This window comes from Etheostoma spectabile, chromosome 19 (assembly GCF_008692095.1).
Source record: "Etheostoma spectabile isolate EspeVRDwgs_2016 chromosome 19, UIUC_Espe_1.0, whole genome shotgun sequence".
Classification (NCBI taxonomy): Eukaryota; Metazoa; Chordata; class Actinopteri; order Perciformes; family Percidae; genus Etheostoma; species Etheostoma spectabile.
This window is the reverse complement of record NC_045751.1, coordinates 19,024,580-19,035,358: the sequence shown is the minus strand read 5'-3', so window position 1 is coordinate 19,035,358 and position 10,779 is coordinate 19,024,580. Positions and strand designations below refer to the sequence as shown.

Here is a 10,779-nt window from a genome sequence, read left to right as displayed (position 1 = left end):
CAGTTATGGGTAGCAACCAGGATGAAATGAGCGTGAGCCTACAGGCAATCTCCCAACAGCTTGAGACCCTGCGTCACCAAATTCACAAGCGCAAGAGACAGTTCAACCGCTGGGATAATTTGGAGGAAGTATTTGTCTCAGGGAGGGAGGAGGAAAAAGCTGCAAGGAAGAAATGTGATTACCTTTTAGAAGAAGTGTGGAAACTCAGCGAAAGGGTCCAAAATTACGGCATTTGTTAGCTTTTATATAAGAACAAAAGCTCAAATAGAGCGATGGACCTGCAGCGTCAAACTCTGCAACAAACGGTTAGAGATCTCAAAAACCGTCTGAAAAACTTTGATGAAGGACGAAGAATATGAGTTTTGTAGCCAAGAGCACGAGGAGCTACAGAGTGAGATTCACTACCTGCAGACAACCTCCAAAAGAGACTAGTGTGGACACATGTGTCTGTGCATTAAAACGGCGACAGAGGCAAGAGCAGCAAAACACCCCGGCAAAGCCAGCTCCTGGAGCTCCAGGAGAGGCATCGGCCCACCTACAACGATTAACACGAGAAAGAGGCGATTACCAGCCAGAATGTGCTTGCGACATCAGATTCAGGAGCACAACAATACCAGAATGATACAATTTGGAGGAAGAGATAGAGGCAGTCAAGGCATTAAAACACATGCTGTGAAACAATGCCTTGCTCCGGAATTCCAGTCTCTCAAAATAAATCGGACAATTTAAACTCGGGCGTGACTTGTACAGGAAACAATGGACCGCATGACGTTTTGAAGAAAGACACAGTAATTTGAATCAGCAAAATACAAGTCGTAAACGACCAGCTCAGGATAAAAGACTATTTAAGAACAGTTACGTAGAACTGGAAGCTGAAGAGAAAGTTCTGCGGCACAAAACCGAGCCCTGGTAAAACCCATTCTAATGTTTTAAAAGCTTCTGAATGAAGAAGACTGGAACAAAATATGAAGTTCTGAACAACAGACAACGACTTGATGCTCCAGAACAACAAAGCCACGGAGGAATCCAAAACTCAATGACAACCTCATAGTTTTGAATGCATTAAGGTGATTATAATCACTGAAGGCAGAGAAATAGTTCTCCACGAACCAGAAGAACACTCTGCAGAAACTCCAGAAGCTGAGAAAAATTTTCTGAGAAAAACTCTGGAGGAACGAAACAACATTGAAGTCAGAGAACGACAGTGAGCCAAGAAAACAGCGCTCTGCAGCTTAAAGTTCAGGAGCTCGGCAACACACTCCGAGGTGAGACTTTGGGCCAACCATCCAGTTCCCTGAAGTGGAGAAAAACACCTTGAACCGGATGAATAAGGCCCTTCAGAAAGAACTACAGAAGATTAATAAAAAGGTGGAAAACGAAAAAGCTCTGGAGGGGAAGTGTGACAGCGTGAGGTTGAAGATGGAGAACAACCGCAGACAGCAGGACTCCCTAAAAAGAAATCAGCTCCCATGTGATACTGTGGGGTCATATTTTGTACATGGAGTCCCCCTGTCCCCCTATGCTGGCGAATATTCCTAAACTTTATTAATCCATGCAGTGATTGCATGGATTTACTCCAAGTCCCCCCAACGTCCACACACTTTCTCAGTTTGGCTAATATTCCATGCAGTGATTGCATGGTTTACTCCACGTCCCCTGGTTCCCTCCCACCAAAAACTTTCCTAATGTTAAGTTCATCAATTCCTGCAGTGACTGCTTTGTTTACACCTGTTTTGTAGGCTATTTTAATTATAAAATTAAATTCATTGAAGTTTCTGTTTTGAGTGTCTCTCCTTATGTACTGTCAGAGGTCGACTTGAACAGCTCAGAACACACTTACCATTGTTTTAATCCTTTCATACTTTGTGACTGTTTCTGTTAGGATGTTACGATCCCCTGCTGTTAAAATGTAAGTTAGTTAGATGAATACATATTAAAAGGTCTAATTGCATTATGGTATTGGGTTTTACAACAGTCTAAGAACCATAAAGAAGGTCAAAAATACATAAATAAATATAAAACCACCACTAAAGGCTGTTTTCTCAAATGGTAGACGTCTACTGTACTTAGCACTAACAATTCCGCTATATTCAAGGTTTTTACAGAGGTGTTGTTCATGTCATCTAAAGCTTGATTTGAATAACATTTTATTCCTAAAACATGGCCTGTGTTTGTAGTTTCTGATTTATGGGTGATAAAAAGAGATACCAATACCTAAAACCTTTGATAAATGTGTCAACAACATGAAACAAGAATCAGAACCTGGCTTCATCCAATGTTTACGTTGCTGTACTAGAATGTCTTCAAGTTAGCAAATTTAATTAGATAATGCTCTGCATATTACAGACTAAAATCTCCGTAGTCAAACCTGCTGCCGCTAAATTGGACAGGGGCCGGCAGAGCAGAGCGGAGTCTTGGTGATCAGAGCAGATAAAGTAACTTCCTCACAAAAAGTGTGAATTTAAATAATTAGCTTTTTGACCACTAGACCAGAACACGGGACCTTCTTCCGGTTTTTACTTTCTTGCTCCCGCCCGCCAGCATATCGACCAATAACAGGCTGGACATTCTTGTACTTTTGTACGCTTTTTCTGGCTCACCATATTCGAGTCAGTCCAACCAAGTACTATGGTACAGCCGTTGTTACATAAGTATTACTTGTCTGTTACCCATACTATTTCCTTTCTTACCACCTTGCTTAGAAACCACTTTCAGTTTTCCGGACCTATTACAAAGTCCTCCATTCTTCTGGAAAGTATCTCTAAATGTGCAGTTTCCATTATGCCAACCCATTGTGGTTTACCTGCTTTCACTTAAAACATCAAATCAAAATCAAAGAGGCCCTTATGTCTCTATAGCAGAGCAAGCAGACTGTAGAAACAGTGTGAACACCATCTTGATGGTGGGGTTTTTGCCTCGATGTGAACTAGCAAACATGTTTTGGAAGTGTAGGTGATGAACCACTCGAATCTGACGATGTGGCGGAATGTAGACAGTGGTAATCTGGTACATTTGCTGCAACTGTTTCTTCAGTCAGTCAGAACTGCTGAGGAGGAGAACCCCAGTGAAGCACATGAAGATGAGCTTTCCTTTGTGAATGTTCTCCTGTTCTGGCCTTTGTGTAAGTTACCGAATCACCCTGTGAACTTTTCATGAGCGTATACAGAAGACAGACAACAGACAGACTTAAATTCCTCTGTATATTGCAGGTGCAGCAAATTTCTCAGCTGTTCCTTTCCAAACGTGAAGCTTGAACCCGTCACTATAGAATGCCACGTAAAGAGTGCCTGACAAAATGTGTGGTACAAATTCACCACAGGGATGGGACTGCAGCTTGTGGTAGCATTCGATATTTCTATAATCGGAGATTATATTTCCTGAGGAATCTCACGGCGCCTTTTCATTGAATTTACAAAATCAATAGCCATCTCCACATTTCAGCAACACATGGCAACGTTTGGAACATACTTCTGTGGAGTCAAGGACTTAAACGAGATTCAATTTGGATCGGGAACTTTTTGACGCTGGAAGGTATTCACTCTCTCTCCTAACAGCACCCCGATTTCAGCTGATTGTGAAAATAGCTAATGAATCATAGTTCTCTAATTTCTCCCCAAGGGCGAACCCGATCAGGGACTCTACGGCCAGCAGCGGGAGTCTGGACCCGTTCAGCCAGGGACTCTGTGACTCTCAGCTGTTCTGTTCACACAGGCCCGCTTGCAGCCGAACACATGAGTGTTACGTGGCTCAAATCTCTCATCCTCTGCTCACACAATCTACTCCTCTGAAAGAATGCTGCAGAGGACCGAGAGTGGAGAGACTAGCTGTGTGTACGAACTTCTCCGGGAACCTCAGCTCTGATGATGCTGGAACCTTCTACTGTGTCCTGACTCATGTAGACTACGCTGTTGGAACGGGACCAGGATTATTGTTCACAGTAAGAAAGGACTGTCATCATACAGTAGATTTAGTCCAAGTACTTCCAATTTCTGCAAATTGCTGCAAAACCAAAACCACTAGGTTGAATCAACGGCTGATTACCGTAAGTCGATTAACGACCAATAATTAGCAACTTTTTGATAATCAATTCATCATTGGTCATTTTTCAAACAAAATACAAACATCTGCAACTATTTCCTGACATTCAATTCACCAAATGATTAATCCAGAAATAATCACAGATTAATCAAGATGAAGGGGTTTTATGGTATGGTTAAGGTTTGGAAAAATTGGGGTTAAGAAAATAAACTTAATTTACACTGTAATTTATGCAATTAGCCATCATTTTTGTAAAATGGCCAGGGGTAGCACAAAAACCCAGTTAAATCAAATATTTGAGATTGCTTAAAAAGAAAAGAAAAAAAAATCTCTTGTTGCAGAATGCATTGTTTTTGGAATACAATGCTGCGTATGACATGAGGTGACGATATCCTCAATAACCAAAACTTTAGGATTATACCAGAGGGGAATGTTTTCTGCGTGCACTTTGGGGAACTGACCTTTATATATTGAACACTGCAGGATATACAGTAAGGACCTATAGACATTGGAATGAGAATGTAAGAATGTGTTAGAATGTAATCCGATGTCTTTTTTTATAATTTTATAAATGGAGAATTTTGCACTGCTAGTTTAAGCCTATTTAAGTTAAGCCTTTATTTAGTTTACCCTTTTTTTTCTTCTGCAGAAAGCGCTGACACCAAACTATCTGAACCGAGTCCAACGTGTGATTGCTTTGATTGGTCAACATCATTCTGGGATTGTGACACTCATCCTTATCTGGAAACTTTGCAAGACTCAAGGAAAGATTCCACCGGTATTTCAAACCGTAATGATCAGCTGTATCTCTGCAGCAGAATCACAAGCACGTTGTGATTACATTGTATCCTGCATCCAGTACATGAACTGACTTCTTTGTTTCTTCAGAGGCAACAGATGGATCTTCTGAAGCAATCAGGTATTTGTCAGCTGTGTGTAACCTTTGTGTTTGATCAGGCTTTCTCACCCAACGCCTGAGGGTGGCCCTCGGAGTCATATACAAGCACAATGCCTGCATAGGCGAGGCCCGTTCATTCCTTTGAGAGTTACACAGTGGCGCATGAAGCCTTCATCAAGTCCAAAATTACCCAGATGATTGCCGCTACTTCCTACTGAGCGCACCACGGACAGGCGCTCTAAAGACCTCCGCCAGCCGAGTCAGCACTTTACTAACTTGAACGGGATGAATCATTTAATATGCGCTCCATAGACTTTCCATGCTATCAAACCAAATGATAGAATTAATAACAATCGATCCGAGTCATTTTGTTGGGGTTGTACACTCAAAACAATTGATCCTCTGGTTTACAATGTGTCTGTCGCCATTTCAAGTCAATGGAAAAGTATTTTTTTGGCCTTGTGACAGACCAGAGTTGCAATTCCCCGTTGTCAGTTTTTACCGTTCTAGTTCATAGCAGTTTTTGTTTTTTCTGTATTATTCACGTGTCTGTCAAAGCGTCCGGGGGGCCCTCAGGCATAGCACCGAGTGCAGTGAGGAGGGATGTCCCATTGGCTGATGTCACTAAACAACATGTTTAACCCCACCCAGACTTTATACTCACCAAGGTGCTTACCTGCACTCACAATCGACGCCAGGAGTCCAGAATCAGCGGTTGGCACAGTTCCTGTCCAAGCGCATTGAAAAATATGCCAAAGGGTTCTCAAAATTAAAAAGTAACAACGGGTGGGACGAGTGTCTGGTTTGATTGCACCACGCTTCTATGGCCATACTCAAGTGTTTTTCTTTTTTTTTTTTTCACAGACTACTAGATACAGTAACCATCCCTGTGTTGTTTGGCCCCTAGACGCTTCCCCACCAGACAAGCGAGGTGAATACTGTGAAGACTCCGGTATTCCAACCTCAGATCTGTACACAGAACCGACAGTTGCAACTGTAGCAACGCTAGTAATAGATTAAACTTTTGCAGTAGCCGGTCTCCAAAAATCTACCTATTTAAAGAATGACCTCAGTGCCTAACTCCAGTCTCCCAGAGTTGCGCAAAGCCGATTCAAAAGACCCCTGTTCGCCAGCAGCCATCTTTGTTTGTTGTCAAGTAGCAGGGAATTCACGCGGAACCGTCTCAACTCTGCTGGTTATGTTAAGCCCGCCACCAACTATACACATGTGATTACATTTGCTGCCGCTAGAGTGCATCTACATTTGTAGGCTAGACTGAAGGAGTAGGAATGCCTGAATGTACTGACCCATAATCCGACAGCTTTATAGTATAACAAGTAATCTATGTGTGTTTTTTGGTGCCTGCTGTGTTAAATGTGGACATTCGCCCTCTGTCCATGGTGCTGAAATACTACCAAAATAAATGAAAGCATTGTCACAGTAGTTTGCATTTTCTTCCGGGTCTAAGAGAGACACCAGACTAGTTAACTGTCAAAATAATAGCTGATCGATGGAATGGCAGCTCACTTTCTGTCATTATGTTCTTTCTACAGCTTTATATAGCATCCGACTTACCAGCTGGATTTACGGCACGTAATTTTTTCCTAACACCCGACCATGTTGTGAATCGGTCGCTCTCTCCTGGTACCATTTCTCCTTGCTCACGCTCTGGCTGGGCACCTGAGGTAACCATGGTACCGTTGTTACATCATAATGTAAAAAATGACTTTAGAGCCATTGAGTCAAGAGCATATGTACTGCAGGGGCTCAATTTATTTATTTTGTGGGGTGCGCTAGCAGCCATTTTGTGCGCATATCCCGAAACCCTTAATTACGTAAAGTTCACCAAAATTGATGCAACGTCAGTTTTGGTGAATTTTTCAGAATGTTAAGCCCCTCAAGTCTAAGACAGATGAATTGCATTCTTTTGGGGTGGGTTGCACTATTGATTGTAATTTAAGCAATTGGCCCCTTCAATGTAGTATAGCGTAGTGATGATAGAAGGGGAGAATCATGATTATGCCAGCACCCCTGCACTTTGCTCTATTGCACTACAGTCTTACAAATGCCATTGTTGTATGTATATGATGCACTATGTACCATGTACATAAAATGTTTACACTTGTCCAGCTTTTTCTTGTTTTTGTACAGTCAAAGCAGTGAAAATCACATACCTTGTCATATTCCTTGTATGTTCATAAACTTCATTCCAATAATCTGATTCTGACTGTGACAGCTTTTGTTTTTAATTATAAGTGCTTCACTGATTAAGTGTCAAAGTGACAAAAGTAAATAGTTACTATTTGTGCCAGCAACAGATAAAAGTAGTAATAATTTTCAACGTCCACATTGCTTGACATTCTTGGAGTTGCAGAGCCTTTCATTCACCACTGGAACCTTCACAAAGACATCAAAGAGAAGAGCAAAGTACAGAAGGCAAAAGAAAAAAAAAACTTCAGTTGGTGGTCAAACAGGCAGTCTAGCCTTTAGTGTGTGCCAAGAAAAAACAATACACAGCATTGCAGGCCAGGTAGAGCATGCTCAGAAATCCCTCTGGTCTATTTATACCCCTTTCTAACCAGAATGTAAGCGGAGGGTGCAACCTTTAAAGTAGCCAGCTCTCTGCATCTGACTGTTGTTCTGACTCCTGTGGTGAATCATGTGTGAACTATTGAGATCAGATTTCCGCTGCTGGAACTTCAGTCCTATACTTGAACACAGGAAGCCGGCCTGGGTCCAGCGGGCCACAGCATGCGGCTCAGACAAAGCCGAGAGCTAACGAGAATTCAGCTGTGTGAATGATGGTCTGCATCTCATAAAGAAAGGTGTAAATGGGGCAAGAATGCAAAAGGAGTAAAATAGCAGAGTTACTCCCCCTGAGAGTGAAGCTTTCTTTATTGCATTCCTGCAGGAGTTCACACCCAAAAAAAAGATACATCAGTATGTGTAGCGTACCCGTGACTCATCTGTCTGCACATCAGTGGTTACTTACATAATCACCGGGAAACCATTGCAAACAAGTTGGGATGAACATATGCACCGTTATACATTGTTTTATCACTTACATCCATTATTCTTCTGGTTATTCTTTTGTGTCGTTTTGAATTTACATTTTCAACTATGTGCTGCCAAATCACAACAGTGACCCTTTTCTGTCAGGTTGGGCGGTGTTGATTGGATCTCATAAGGTCGGGTGAGTGCAGGTGTTAAAGAACTCTGACCCGCGCATCACTAATATGTATTATTTATGTGAACACACTTTCACGTGTAAACCCTGCATTTAACACGATTGTCTATTTCTAGTTGTAATGACCGTTAAGCCTTTCATTCTAGCTAAAAACAGTCTCTTCCAACACCTTACTTACTTTCTTTGTGTTGACCATGGAAAAAAACACAGTTTTGGATCAGAAAGTCAGAGGAATAACATTAAAAATCGGGTAATATTCTTGAATAACTTGAAAATTGTTCCCTCCAATGTTGTATGCCTAGTTTATGTGGCAAGTAGTTACCATCAGCAATAGCTAAGTTACAACAGTTAGTATTTTGCCCCATGCAGTAAATAGGTCACAATATCTTAAATGCTAGCAAACATAGGCCTCATTTACGGAACACCTAGGAGATTTTGTTTCATTGATCGGTCAGTTCAAGCATCATGTTGTCGTTACTGTTGTTGTGGATGAGACACCGTGCCAATGTGGGGGCCACTGAACTGTGTTTCACTTTTCCAAATCTGATTGGCAATCAGACGCACCTTCTCTGTGAAAGTGGAGAATGTACAGAGTTCAAATCATTCCGCACAGCATTTCAAGCCCGATGACACCTCCGAACTTTGCTTTGTATTTCACATGTCTGTTTGTGGCGAATCGGGTAAGTTGTTTTTTTCTATTGTCGTGGTTTACTTTAAACTAAAGCCATTGTTCCATGTTCTGCAATACAGATCACAGCAACATACCAGTATAAATTTCAAATGAACTTGTGTATTTGCTTGTTCATTTTTCTCCTCAGCTCACATGACAACTCTAAAACATATCTTCATTACGTTTTCAGTCACTAGGTTGGGGAACGGTGACTTTGCTTGTGTCTGTGACAGGGATACATATCGATGTTTACGGGTATAAGCAAACCTGGGACAGAAACAAAGCTGATTCTTCGTTCTATAGCATGTAGGTTACGGAACCTTTCAAGATGAATTCAACACCCTCACGGTTCTCCCAGGAAAAATAAATGATACATTCTTGAAGATTTTAGATCTGCAAATTTCAGACTCAGCAAGTTACTACTGCGTAGGGAGCAACTATATGACTTTGAATTTTATGAGGGCACTACAGTCAGTGTAGAAGGTTCAGGTTGGAAGGTCCAGCTACGGTCCCAGTCGCGTCTGAGAGCTCCAGCCAGGAGGCTCTGTGACTCTCAACTGTACAGTACACACCGAGACCTGATGGAGAACACAGTGTTTACTGGTTCAAGAAGTTCAGAAGAATCTCACAGGACTCATTTACACCCACGGAGACAGGACTGATCAGTGTGAGAGGAAACCCACACACAAACACACACCTGTTTCTACAACCTGCCGATGAAGAGTCTGAATCTTTCTCATGCTGGGACCTACTACTGTGCTGTAGCCTCATGTTGACACATCTGTTTGGAAACGACAAGCTGGACTTGGAGGGTAAGTACTTTCTTGCCAAGGTTTTCTCATTTGATGAATTGCAATGAAAACTCCTGGGTTTGTATTTCTATCTTCTTTATACAATACAGAGGAATTACTTCTCCTATATGTTTACCAATGTCTTAGTGACCATAAGTGATTCCTTAGCGCAACTCTACAGTGGAGACAGGGGACAAAATCTACAGTCCTTGTGTTTGTGCACATATTCCAAAGTTTAGCCCAACCATCACAAAGCTTCAGCATTTGGAGATAGCCCATCTTTGTCTCGGCATTGCATGTAGAATATTGCTGGTGTTTTGCATCCAACATGCCTACAGTTCTCTAGCAAGTATGGCTTTGCGCAGCTCAGCAGGGAATAATTTCTCTGGAAACCCAAAGTGGGATTTTTTTACTAAAAACAATTAATATTGGAAGATAAACCATGGATTTGTCCTGAAGATGGATTCTTCACTGGACGTAAATAGTCCAATTTTTTCTTTCAATCGGCATGTTGGCATCAAGTATTCTTATTTGGAACACCTTTTTTGTCTAAGTCACACTGCTGTGCTTTCGGTCCACTATTCATACCATCAAAATGACTGAGGAGATCTCTTTGGCTAGCACACTAGGAGGAAAAAGAACCCGTAACTTAACAAATCGCATGGCAGCATTGTTTTTGAAGATATACTTGAAAAATGCAAACTTTTCTTAAGAAAACATCAAGCCTTTAATATCTCCTGCTGTCCGTCTCTCCACAGATAAGGGGACTCCTCCTGTCTGGATTTATTTCTTGAGTGCAGCTTTAGCATTCACCCACGTTCCTGAGTTTTTACTGGCTTTCTTAGTGTACCAGGTGAACAAAAGAAGCTGCAGGTACAGGTAACTGTTACTCTTTGAATATGACTGCAAGTATGAGTGAATATTCATTTAAATAACATAGCTTTCATTTTGTGTGTCACAACCGAGTGTAAGTAACATTTCAGCAACTTCTACTCCGTATAGCGGTAAGTATCGTTTTCTCTCCATCCATGACACCTGCAGTGTTTACACAGTTTTCTTGGGCCGTATCTTTATAATATATTGAACCATTTTATATTTCGTTACCAGTTATGCCAACGCAGACAACCTTCATTACGCTGCTTTAAGGGATGACATGGGCAACAGATCAAGAAGCAGAGGACAGCACCAATACTGA

At 41.6% G+C, this 10,779-nt stretch overlaps 1 pseudogene; it reads left to right on the top strand.

Annotated features, from left to right (window-relative positions):
* LOC116669480 (uncharacterized) overlaps positions 1-10,779 on the top strand; it is a 19,139-nt pseudogene extending 8,360 nt beyond the window's left edge.